The sequence below is a fragment of the Dipodomys merriami genome, unplaced genomic scaffold (genome assembly GCF_024711535.1).
Source record: "Dipodomys merriami isolate MVZ:Mamm:240054 unplaced genomic scaffold, mDipMer1.0.p SCAF_1298, whole genome shotgun sequence".
In the NCBI taxonomy this organism is placed as follows: Eukaryota; Metazoa; Chordata; class Mammalia; order Rodentia; family Heteromyidae; genus Dipodomys; species Dipodomys merriami.
The window spans coordinates 30547-44056 of NW_027202602.1; the positions used below are offsets into that span (position 1 = coordinate 30547).

The 13510-nt window shown below is 40.1% G+C and overlaps 1 non-coding gene across 1 annotated transcript; it reads left to right on the forward strand.

Moving 5' to 3' along the window:
* The first annotated feature begins 86 nt into the window (after nt 1–86).
* On the forward strand, nt 87–250 carry LOC138824490 (U1 spliceosomal RNA). Its single transcript, XR_011371107.1, has one exon. It is a non-coding gene; the product is annotated as a U1 spliceosomal RNA (small nuclear RNA).
* The last annotated feature ends 13260 nt before the right edge of the window (nt 251–13510 follow it).

The window sequence follows — 13510 nt, forward strand, 5'->3', positions numbered from 1 at the left end:
AGATTTCAGCATTCTGAGTAGCTAGTATTACAAATGTGAACTACTCTCATGTGTTTGTTAGTTTTTAAAATACCAAGTCAGCATTGTTACTTACCTGGCAGGGGAGATGCCATGATCATGAAGATGGTTTTCCCAGGGAAATATTTATCTATCACATTCCAGATGTGATGACTCCTGTGATTTCCTCAAATGTGAGAAATTCGACTGCATAATTTGTGGTAGTGGAGGACTGTGTTAGTGTTCTACCCTGGATAACTAACTAGATAGATAGATAGATAGATAGATAGATAGATAGATAGATAGATAGATAGATAGATAGATAGAGAGAGAGATAGATAGATAGATAGATAGATAGATAGATAGATAGATAGATAGATAGATAGATAGATAGATAGATAGATAGATAGATAGATGATAGATAGATAGATAGATAGATAGATAGATAGATAGATAGATAGATAGATAGATAGATAGATAGCATTGTATTTTATATTGGCCTCATCTCCTTTCCTGCACTCAGCAGTCACTTGGTCCTAAGGACTACTGTAAAGGATGAGGTACTTCTAGGCCTACGTTGTAGTTGCTAGGAACTACAAGGAGTAGATAAATCAGCTAGAACTCACCATGAGAAAATAAATGAGGAAGTTGGGTGCAGGTGGCTTACACATGTAATCCTAACTACTCAAGAGGCTGAGATCTGAGGATTGCAGTTCAAAGCCAGCCCAGGTAGGAAAGCTCATGAGATTCTTATCCTAAGTTAACCACCAGAAAACCAGAAGTGTGCTCTGGCTCAAGTGGTAGAGCACTTCATTTGTCCTGAAGAGGTCAGGGACAGCACCTAGAGTTCAAGTCCCATGACTTACAAAAAATAAAAAGAAAGAAAGCAAATGGGTGACCAGAGCCAATGGCTCATACCTGTAATTCTAGCTAGTCAGAAGGCTGAGATCTGAGGATCAAGGTTCAACACGAGCCTGGGCAGGAAAATCTATGAGATTCTTATTCCCAATTAACTACTGAAAACCATAAGGGACAATGTAACTCAAAGCGGTAGAGCACTAGACTTGAGCACAAAAGACCAGGGACAGGATCCAGGTCCTGAGTTCAAGCCCACAACCCACAAAAAAAAAGAAGAAGAAAGAAGAAAAAGGAATGAGAAGACACCTTAATGAAATAGCTAGGCAAGTTCAATATACAGAATAACTCCTCCCTTCCTTCTTTTCTTCCTTCTATTCCTTCACATCCTTTGCCCTTCTATCCTAGAATTTAAACTCAGAGTCCCATGATTTTAGGTAGATACTCTACCTGATGAACCATACACCTGCTGTTTTTTTTTTTTGCTTTAGTCATTTTTTTCTTTTTTTTAGTGGGGGATGGGGAGGTCCAGTTATGGGGCCTGAACTCTGGGTCTGGGCGCTGTGCCTCCGTTCTTCAGCTCAAGGCTAGCGCTCTACCACTTGAGCCTCAGCGCCACTTCCAGCTCTTTTCTTTTTGCTTATGTGGTGCTGAGGAATCGAACCCAGGGACTCAGGCATGCAAGGCAAGAGCTCTAACACTGAGCCACCTTCCCAGCCCTCATTTTTCTTCTGTTGGTTATGTGACTTGAATTCTGTGCCTGGGTGTTGTCCCTGAGTTGTTCAGCTCAAGTCGAGGGCTCTGCTGTTTGAGCCACAGTACCACTTCTCATTTTCTAGTGGTTTATTGGAGATAAGAGTCTCATTGTGCTGCCTGGGATGGCTTTGATCTGTGATCTTCAGATCTCACCTCTTGCATAGCTAATTACAGGCATGAGCCACCTGTGCCCGGCTCGGCTTTAGCCATTTTTGTGGTAGGGTTTTAAGTCTATGACCAGGCCAGCATGGACCACAATCTTTCTTTTTACCTTTTCTGAGTATATGAAATAAGAAATAAAATACATTGGGTTCAAATATTCATTGAGATCCAATATTTTGAATGTTTCCAGGGCTAACATCAAATCATAATCCTCCCTGTATCAGCCAAGACCCAGCAGATAGCATTAAAAGTGTGAGGTCCCAAACCTGGCTCAAATTTCTGATGACTAAAACATCTGAAGAAAATTTTTTATTGTGAAAATATTGTACAGAGGGGTTACAATTACATGGGCAAGATAGTGAGTACATTTCTTATCGAGCATTGTAGCCTCCTACTTTGTTTACCCTTCCCATCACTTCCCATCCTCCCCCCCTCCCTTATATAATCCTCCCCCCCCCAGTTGTAAAGTTAGTTTTTGACATGACAAATTGTACTTCTCATTGTTGCAACAGGTCCACCTGTATCCTTATTTAAACGACTTGTTTTTCCCCTGTCCTCTATAAATTATACCGACATCAAATACAGTGAAAGCATGGGTTATACCGTGGGGGAGGGACATACAAAGAACAAAGAAATAATCTTATAATTGCCTTAGAAACAAATGCATGAAAGAAAAAAAACATTTAAAATACATATCTTAGGGTTCATTTTCCTAACATCACCTTATCTGACCTTTTCTGCTTGAATCATACATATACTAGATATTGCAAATAAGGGAAATCATGGGACCTATATTTCTTTGGGCTTGGCTTACTTCACGTAATATAATTTTTTTCCAAGTCTTTCCATTTCCTAACAAAGGGGCAATGTCATTCTTTCTGATGGAGGCATAGAATTCCATTGTGTATATATACCACATTTTCTTGAACCATTCATCTACTGAGGGGCATCTGGGTTGGTTCCAGATCTCAGCTATGGTAAATAATGCTGCAATAAACATAGTTGTGATGGTAGCTTTAGTGTGGTATTGTTTGTAGACATTTGGGTAAATGCCCAAAAGTGGGACTGCTGGGTCATATGGGAGCTCTACGTGGAGACTTTTGAGGAACCTCCATACTGCTTTCCAAAGTGGCTGAACAAGTTTATACTCCCACCAACAATGAAGTAAGGTTCCCTTCTGTCCACAACCCTCCAGCATCTGTTGTTATTCGAGTTCTTGATTTTTGCCATTCTAACTGGGGAGAGATGGTATCTCAATGTTGTTTTGATTTGCATTTTGTTTTATGGCTAGGGATGTTGAGCATTTCTACATGTGTCTATTGGCCATCCTTCTTTCTTCTTCAGAGAAGTTTCTCTTTAAGTCATTAGCCCACTTATTTATTGGGCAGTTGTTTCTTTGAGGATTTGTTGTTGGGGCATTTAATTTTTTGAGTTCCAAGTATATTTTAGATATGAGACCATTGTGCGTTGTATGGCTAGTGAAGATCTTCTCCCAATCCTTGGGCTTTCTATTGATCTTGCTAGCTATGTCCTATGCTATGCAGGAGCTCTGCAACTTCATGCAATCCCATTTGTCCAACCTTTTTTGATTTGTTGTGTTTCCAGGTCTCTATTAAGAAAATTTCGGGCCTGACCCAAGGAGACAAAGGGTTTCTCCTATTCCATCCTGTAATGTTTTCAGATTGTCTGCTTGGACTTCGAGGTCTTTGACCATTTGGAGTTGATTCTAATGCAGGGTTATATATAAGGATACAGCTTTAGTTTTCTACATGTAGTTAACCAATTTTGCCAGCACCATTTACTGAAGAGGCTGTTTTTCTTCCATTCTATTTTTTTAGCTCCCTTATCAAAGATTAAATGGCTATAGGTCTGTAGGTTCATTTCTGGGTTTTCAATTCTATTCCATTGGTCCTGAGGTTTGTTCTTTTGCCAGTAGCAAGCTGTTTTGATTACTATGGCTTTATAGTAGTGTTTGAAATTTGGTATTGATATTCCTCCAGCAGTGTTCTTTCCGTTGAGGAGCGTTTTTGCTATTCAGGGTCTTTTATTGTTCCATATGAATTTTTGGATTGCCTCTTTTATTTCCTTGAAGAATGAGGTATTTTAAATAGGTACTGCATTAAATTTGTAGATAGCCTTGGGAAATATTGTCATTTTCACGATGTTAATCTTTCCAATCCAGGAGCATGGGAGTTTTCCCCATTTTCTGTGTTCTGTTTTGATTTCCTTTTTCAAGCTTTTAAAGTATTCCTCATAGAGGTCCTACACTTCTTTGGTTAATTCCTAGGTATTTTATTTTTTGTGGGGGTAGTATAAATGGTCTTGCTTTCCTAATTGGAGCCACAATTTTCTTATTGTTGGCATACAGAAAAGCGATTGAATTTTGAGGGTTAATTTTATACCCTGCTTCTTTGCCAAAGTTTTGAATCAGCTTCAGTAATTTGGGAGTGGAGTCTATGAAATTCTTTAAGTACAAGATCATGTCATCTGCAAAGAGGAGAGTTTTATTTGTTGTTTCCCTATTTGGATCCCCTGTATGTGTGCATCTTGTCTTATTGCTGTAGCTAGGCATTCTAATACTAGGTTGAAGAGAAGTGGAGAGAGTGGACATCCTTGACTTGTTCTTAAGTTAAGAGGAAATGGCTTGAGTTTTTCAACATTAAGTACAATGCTGGCTGTAAGTTTATCATATACAGCCTTTATTGTATTGAGGAATGTTCCCATGGATTCCTAAATTTTCCAAAACCTTCATCATAAAGGGGTGTTGGATCTTGTCGAATGCTTTTTCTGCATCTACTGAGATAAGCATGTGGTTCGTATCCTTGCTCCTGTTGATGTGATGAATAATATTAATTGATTTGCGTATATTGAACCAGCTTTCCATCCCTGAAATGAATCCTGTTTGACGTGGTGTATGATTTTTTGGATGAATTGTTGAAGTCTATTGGCCAAAATTTTGTTGAGAAGTTTTGGATAAATGTTCATCAAAGAAATGAGTCTATAATTCTCTTTCTTTGATTAGTCCCTGCCTGGTTTTGGGATGAAGGTTATGATGGCTTCATAGAATGTGTTCGGTAGTGAATTTTCTCTTTCAATTTCCTTGAAGAGTTGGAGTAGTATTGGTGTGAGCTCTGCTTTGAAGGCCTTGTAGAATTCCGCTGTAAAACCATCTGGTCCTGGACTTTTCTTAGCTGGGAGGTCTCTTATTGCTGTTTCTATTTCAATGCTTGATATGTGCCTGTTAAGATGGTTTAACTCATCTTGGTTTAGTTTTGGCATGCCATTATTTGCTCGGAAAAGGTCCATTTCTGTCAAGTTCTCAAACTTATTAGCATAAAGTTTTGAGAAGTATTCCCTTAAAATGTTCTGAATCTTGGTATTTTCTGTGGTGATGTTTCCATTCTCCTCTCTTAGTTTATTCACTTCTTTTTCTGATAAGATTGGCTAAGGGTCTGTCAATTTTGTTGATTTTTTGAAGAACCAACTCTTTGGTTTGTTGATTCTTCCTATAGATTTTTGCATTCTAATTCATTTAATTCTGATTAAATTTTCATTATTTCTTTCCATCTACTGGATTCTGGTTTATCTTGCAGTTCTTTTTCAAGGAGGTTTAGATGTGTCATTAAATTGTTGCTTTCAGATCTCTCCAATTTGTTGATGTAGGAACTCAGAGCTATAAACTTGCCTCTGAGTACTGCTTTTGCTGTGTCCCAGAGGAGCTGGTAATTTGTGTGTTCATTTTTGTTGAATATCATGAACTTTTGAATTTCCTTTCTAATCTCTTCCATGACCCAATCATGATTCAGCAGTGTGTTGTTCAGCCTCCATGTGTTACCGGAATTTCTTTGGTGGCTTTTGGTGTTGACTTCTAATTTTATTCTCTTGTGGTCAGAGAGACTACAAAGTATAACTTCAATGTTTCTGTATTTGGACAAGTTTGATTTGTGGCCTAAAATGTAGTCTATTTTAGAAAATGTTCAATGTGCTGCTGAAAAAGAACGTGTATTCTGATGCTGCTTGGTGAAATATTTGATAGGTATCTGTTAAATCTAGTTGATCTATGCAGCTGTTTAGATCTGCGATTTCTCTGTTGAGTTTTTGCTGAGTTGATCTATCTAGTGCGGAGAGTGGTGTGTTAAAATCCCCAACAATTAATGTCTTTGGATCTGTGTGGGATTTGAGGGAAAGCAGTGTTTCTTGGATAAATTTGGGTGATCCGTTGTTTGGCGAATAGATATTTAGAATTGTAATATACTCCTGGAGGAGAGAGCTCTTAATTAGTATGTAGGGACCTTATTTATCTCTTGTCACAAATTTTAATTTGAAGTCTATTTTATCTGATATTAGCATTGCAACTCCTGCCTGTTTATGAGGGCCGTTTGCTTGGTAGATTTTGTTTGATCCTTTAACATAAAAAATGTGTTTGTTTTTTCGGGCAAAATGTGCCTCTTGAAGGAGCCAGATAGAAGGATCTTATTTTTTAATCCAACTAGACTGTCTGTGTCGCTTAATTGGAGAGTTAAGTCAGTTAATGTTAAGAGCTAGGACTGAGAGGTATTTGGGAGTTCCTGCCATGTTATCCTCCTTCTTGGGGGCTGCAAAACTTGGTTCTTCCTATGGTTCATGGATTCTCAGTTTGGGTGCAGTTTCTTGGCCTTTGTTGCAGTCTTGTTGGTTTTCTATGTGTAGGACATCTTTAAGAATCTTTTGTAGGGCTGGTTTAGTGATGTATTGTTTCATTTTTTCTTTTCTATGGAAGGTTTTTATTTGGCCTTCAGTTATGAAGGAGAGTTTAGCCGGGTACAATATTCTTGGTTGATAGTTGTTTTTAGGGCATGGCATACATCATTACAGGCTCTTCTTGCTTTGATTGTCTCTGCTGAGAAATCTGAGGCGAGTCTAATTTGTTTCCCATTATAGGTGATGAATCTTTTCTCTTTGACAGCTTTAAGGATCTTTTCCTTGGTCTGAATTGATCCTGTGTGGATTATAATGTGATGGATTATAATGGGATGTCGTATTCTGGTCTGGTCTATTTGGAGTTCTAAAAGCTTCTTGTATTTGAATAGGCCTATCTTTTTGCATGTTTGGTAAGTTCGCTGCTAAGATCCTGTAAACAAATTTCCTAGACCAGTAACTTCTCTTTCTAGGTGCTCCTCTACACCCATTATCCTTAGATTCGGCCTGCTGATGGTGTCTTCCAAGTGTTGGAAGACATATTTCTTGGATTTGTCTTGAATGGTTGTATATTCTTTCTCTATAATGTCTAGGCTGTCTTCAATCCCCGAGGTTTGATCTTCTGCATGGTCTAACCTGCTGTCGAGACTTTCTAATTAGTTTTTTATTTCTTTTCCTTCTAGTTGGTCAGCTTTGATGGCTTCAAATTCTTTGTTGAAGCTTTGTTTTAGATCTTGTATGAACTTCTTTACTTCCTTAATTTGGTGTTCAGTGTATATTCTCAAATCATTTACTTTATTGGTTATATTTACTTGGACTTCCAGTCCTTCTGTTGGTTTCCATTCAGCATTCCCTTTGTGGTCTCCCTGACTTCCTTCAGCCCTTTGTTAATGGATTCCATGAATCCCTTTAGTGATCTTTGTGTATTCTTAACCTGCTCTCTGAATTTCTGTATTACTCTTTGATTAGCTTCCTCCAGTTCGTGTGATTCCTGTAGTTCTCTTTGAGTGTTCTCAGCCTGCTTATGCCATTTCTGCCTTTCTCTTTGAGTATTCTCAAGCTGCTCATGCAAATCCTGTATCAGTTTTTGAGTAGCTTCCTCAAGCTTATGATATTCCTGTATAAACTTTTGGATTGCATCTTCTCTCTCCTTATTATGCTCATACAAAGCCCTTTGTATGTTTTCAATCTTTTTATTTATCATGTTTGCCAGCAGTGTTTGTAGAGGTATCTGGTAACTCTCCTCTGGATTATTCATTATCTGTTCTGTCTCCTGGTTATAATGAGTGGGAGTTGAGATACCCGGACTTGCCATTTTTCTTGTGTTTTTCTGGCTTACTCTGCCCATTTAGGATGAAATTAACACCAATTTTGGGCTAGAACACTATTTTAAGGCTAGCGTCAATCAAAGTCTCTATTTTCACAGTCAATAGTCTGCAGAAAAAATCTAGTTCAACAGATACATCTATTCAACATCAAAGTAATTAATGTGCTATGGACCGTAAAGAAGAATTTGGTAATCCAGAAATTATTAGGTTGAGGAAGAGATGTGGGTAAAAAATAGGAATAGAGTGATGTGGGAAGGCACAGGGAGTGTTAACTAAGTCCTAATCTCAAAGCAGGATATAGGTTGGATAGGATGTAAGTAGAGACAAAAAAAAAAGAAGAAGAAAGAGAAAGGGAACAAAAAGAGACCAGAAAAAAAAGAAAGGTAAAAATTACTAATATTATACAGAAATGAAAACAAGCTATACAGAGAAGATGAATATATTGAGAGAAGAGGAGGGATATAAAGGAGATGTGAAAAAATTAAAAATAAAAATACTTAAAATATTACATAAGTATAAAGAGGTAGTACTGCTATTAAGGAATTTAAGTCTAAGAGGTTTTGCATTGAGTAATAAATTTGTGGATTAAATGTTTTCACAATGGGGGATAAGGTCCAATAATCGACTACGGGTTTATCTGAGGATTTGCAGAACAGCAAGTAACTCACATAAAGAATGCAAGAGAAGAACCGGTGAAAAGGATAAGCGAGAAAGAAAATAGATCAGAAATTCAGTAAAGCTAACAAAAAAAACAAAACAAAACAAAACAAAAACAGAAACAAGATAAAAGGAAGAAAAATGCACACACTTATACCCCTAAAATAAAATTCTAAGAGGAGTAAAAAATTACTAGAAAACATTTTTTTTTCAAAAAAGGTAAAAATTAAAGATTAAAAAAAAATTTAGAATTTTTTTTTTATAAAAGCTACAACAACAAAAAAAAGTTCTTTGATTTTTTTGGGAGGGGTGGGAAAAATACTGTCTCTCCCTTGTGTCCAGAATCAGCCTCTTCTTTGACTCTCAGGTCTGCTTGTGTTCCTGTGGCTTTGTTGGTTACTTAAGTCAGTTTCTTTGAATAGGCAGAAAAATGCTCTGCGATCCTCCTCCCAGGTTAGTTAAATGGGAGGAGATGGCTTTTTCCTCGAGTTTGGAGATGCTGTGATGAGCCTAGGTCATGGGTAAAGTTGAGGCCTTTCAGCAAACAGTAGCTTTTTCCGGGGGCTGGTTTGTGAGAAACTCACAGAGCCCAGCCTGGAACCACTCTCAGGGGTTCTATTTACTTAATTTCAGTTGATTGTCGAGGCTGCTAAAGGGAGGGGCAGTCTCTGGCTCTTATTCCCCAGTGAAGAAAGCCACTCCTAGGGCTGTTGCTCGAACTGGGTGACTTTTCCCTGGGTGGAGCTGAGTCTGGCAGGTCTCTTTTGACATGCTAGATGACTCTAGATTTATTCCAGGGCCTGAGTTGGAGCTAGCAGCTCCGCCGAGCTTTGTCGGTATCCAATATGGAGATCTCCAGTACTGGGGGGCGGAGGGTGACCTTCCCTCCTCTGCTCCCTGAGAAATAGTGAGAACATTAGGCTTCTGCTCACGCTGTCTTGGTTCCTGGGTAATCTCTGGTCTGCGAACTGCAGGATGAAGGTGTCTGATCCTTGTCGGTTCTTGCTGGTGTTGAGTAGAATCTGCTCGCCCCCCGCATCTGTCTCCTTCATCCAGACTCTCTGTGATTCAGGTATAGCCGCTGCAGTCACCACCTCCACTGCTGCCGCCGCGGCGGCTGCTGGCAAGTGCTCAGGGCTGTCTCCTTGCCTGTATTTTCTCTCTCTGGCCTAACTCTCTGTCCTGTGAAGGCACACTTGGTTTGATTCTCTGGCTTAAGAGTGTTCACTGGAACTCTATAACTGCTTTCTATGCAAGAGCTTGTTTAGCCTCCAGCTTCTCATCCGCCATCTTCCCAGAACTCCCTGAACAAAGTTTTAATAATTTCAAATGTTGAACTTGGGGACAAAGGGTGCTCTTACCTGCTTAGTTTCAAATTGCAACAAAATCCTAATTTTTAACTTTTGATTTCCTAGAGTGCATTAAATAAAAAGATCAACTTTAAAATGCAATTAACTAAAGAAAAAAGCTAAACAGAATACATCCTTACCATTGTAACTTTGGACTTAATACCTTGTCAATCATTGCTTGCATCCTAGTTGTTTGTCTGGGCAGTATATTCCATACACAGATCATACCACCTACAAGGTTGAGGGCTAAGCATCCTATATCCACAGGAGTGAAATCCAGACTGTAGGCAAACACACCAAAGGAAGGTAGGTTCCAGCAGCATTGTAGATGGCAATGTCCAAACATATGACCTGAAGTTTTAGGGCAGCTTAAGTAGAGCTTTTTCCTGAGGAATAATACTCTATTTAGGCATACCTCTGCTTCTGGGTTTATCACTGCTTAATTGGAGACAAATCTCATGGACTTTCCTGGTTGGGCTGGCCTGAAATCATGTTCCTCAGTTCTCAGCCTCCAAAGCTGCAAGGATTATAGGCATGAGCTACCAATGTCTAAATTAATTATTCCTTTAATAAAAATCAAAATGGCTACAGTATGGTTTAGCAGAGAGCTTGAATCCTTTTCTGAACCTTAGAAATTTTCTGACTAGAAGAAGAATAACAAACTGACATGTGGGTAACAATCTACCATATTAAACCATTTTTCAGAAGAGTATCTGGATCATCAGTTTGGCTCTTGTCCTGCTATTCTAATGGGTACTTTTCTGCCTGGGCTGGATTCGAAACACAATCCTTACATCTCAGCCTCCTGAGTAAGATTATAGGCATGAGTCACCTATACCTGGCACAATCCACATTTCTGTACAAGCGAATAAGCTCAGTGATATACTGTCCCCCTCTTTATCCAAAAGCAGATAAGAAACCAAAATTGAATTTGAAATTCAGTTGAATATGATTCTTAACAACTGAGTTGTAAATTATTTGATCTTTGCACGTCTCTTAGTAGATATAGACACATGTGTAGCGTCTTTGTCCATCCCAGGAAAGACGGTCGGGGTCCTTGGAAAGGTAAGTGTGGCTGCAAGCCTGTTCCCCAGTCTCCCTTAGCCCAGAAGACAATCAGACGCAGTGGGGAGTCAAGTCAAGCAGGAACTCATTTATTAACATGGAGCATGCCCTTTTTAAAGAAAAAGACTGTGTGGTAGGGGAGGAAATGGAACCAACCAATCACTGTAAAGGCCATACCTTATATGCACCTAAGCTTCCATGAGTTGTTTACGCACTAAACATAAACAATTCCGGCTCAGCCCACTCAACTTCCTCTCAGGTCCATCATTGCTGCCTGTGTTCCCACACACATGTCATGATTTTTCTATTTCAAATGGTCCATGAGAGAGAGCTGGGCGTGGTATAGTAAGACTGTAATTCTATCACTTGTGAGGCTGAAGCAGAAGCAAATAAGCTCAAGGCCATATTGGCTATGTAGTGAGATGCCATTTCGGAAGGGCAGAAAGTAAATGGTTCCTGACTATATAAGCCTTGGCAATTAATTTCCCATCTTCTATGTCTACAAAGAGAAGCCTAAGACTCTCCAAGGTCAAACAGAAAAAATGAGCCAATGACTAACGCAAAAACAACTGGATACCAGCTGTGTCAACTCATTCTTGGGCCAATAGAGTGTCACCCAAAGGCACTCTTGAACAGTTGGGTTTATGTCCCCTCCTCTTCTCTTCAGAAAAGGTTATTTCAAAATCATCATTCCTAGAAATTAAAAGACATCAGTGATATTAGGATTTCCATTCCAGCATATTTACAAGTCAGTGAACACTTAATACATTGGCAACTATAAAATTAAATGACTAGCAAGTGGAACATGGTACCTGAAGACACTAATAGTTCATAGTATATGGTCTGTGATTTAGAGCTTATTAAATTTGCTACCATAGCTGCAGCAGGTGTAGTAACAGTTGGGGGAGGGCAGCAGCAACCTTGGCTCCAGCCTCTTGACCTCCAGAGTGCATCATGGAACCTAGCAGCCCTTCACAAAGGCTGGGAGAGAAGGGAGCTGCCATGGAATGCTAGGATCATGCCTCTGGTGTGGCATGCGACCATCACCTCACTTCTGCTTCCTGGCTAGGTAAGTAGTGGGTGCATGCCTGTGTCACCTCATTCCTGCTTCCAGTCTGGGGGAAGTAGAGGGAGCCCATGTGCCCTTGTCCCCTCACTCATGCTTCTGGTCTGGGTGGGTGGGAGCCGTGTGTCGGCACTACCTCACTCCCACTTCCGGTCTTGGTAAGTGTGGGCTGCATGCCCGTTTCATCTCACTCCTGCTTCCACTCTAGGTGAGCCGGGGCCACATGCATGTGTCACTTCACTCCTGCTTCTGGTCTGTGTGAGTTGGGGAATAGGGGACATGGTGCCTGTGTCATTTTACCACTGCCTCCCGTCTGGGTGGGTAGGGGCCATATCCTTGTATCACCTCACTACTGTTTCCTGGCTGGATATCTCTGGCATTGGTGCCCTTGTTACCTCACTCTGGCTTCCGGTCTGGGTGAGTGGGGGCTGCCTGCCTGTGTCACCTCACTCCTGATTCCAGTCTAGGTGAGTAGGGGAATAGGGGCCATATGCCTGCACGACCTCACTCGTGCTTCTGGTTTGGGTTGGTCTGACTGGCTGTGAGCTAATTACTATATCCAGATGCTGTTTACCAGCATGGACTGCGGCCCACACCAGAGGTTAGACTTTTCCAGTTCTTATAACAAAGCATGACATTAAGGGATTAGGATGGCACCTTGCTAGGTTTGAGAACCATGTTATTAAATTGTGTGTGTGTGTGTGTGTGTGTGTGTGTGTGTGTGTGTGTTTGTGTGTGTGTGTGTGTGTGTGTGTGTGTGTGTGTGTGTGTGTGTGCATGTGCACTGGTCTTGGGCCTTGAACTCAGGGCCTGAGGTCTGTCCCTGAGGTATTTGATCAAGGTAGAGCTCTACTTCTTGAGCCACAACTTAACATATGGCATTTTTTGTGGTTAATTGGGACTAAAAGTCTCCCAGATTTTTCTGTCTGGGCTGGCCTTGAACCATTACCTTCATATCTCAGACATTTCAGTAGCTAGGATTTACAGGTGTGAGCTACTGGTGCCTCTGTATTTGCTTGATTGCCATCCAGAAAGAACTGTGATTGGCAAGTTGGAGGAAAACGAATAGAACTCTTTCAATGAGCAGTGGTGAAAATACTCAAGTTCTAGCCCAGCATTGGTGGATCAGGCCTCTAATTCTACCAATTCAGGAAAGTGAAATCTGAGAATTGCAGTTAGAAATCAGTGTGTGAAGGACAGAGTCCTTGAGACTCTTTATCGCCAACAAACTACCTCAAACCCAGAAGTGGCACTGTAGTTAAGTGGTAAAGCACTAACCTTGAGTGAAAATGCACAGGGACAGCACTCAGGCCATGAGTTCAAGTCCAATGACCACAAAAACCAAACAAAACAAGAAAATAAATTTGGGTTCTTCAGTAGAAGTTTATCATTATAAATATCACTTTTTCATTATATTTAGCTCTGTCATAGATGTATGAATCTTAGGGGAATAAGAAACTTGGCTAAAATATATAGGAAGCATTGGTTTTGTGTGTGTTGTGTTTGCCAGTCCTGAGTCTTGAACCTAGGACATTAATCTCTTGATTGGTTTCCTTCCATCAAAGCCAGTACTCTGCCACTTCGTCCACAGCTCTACT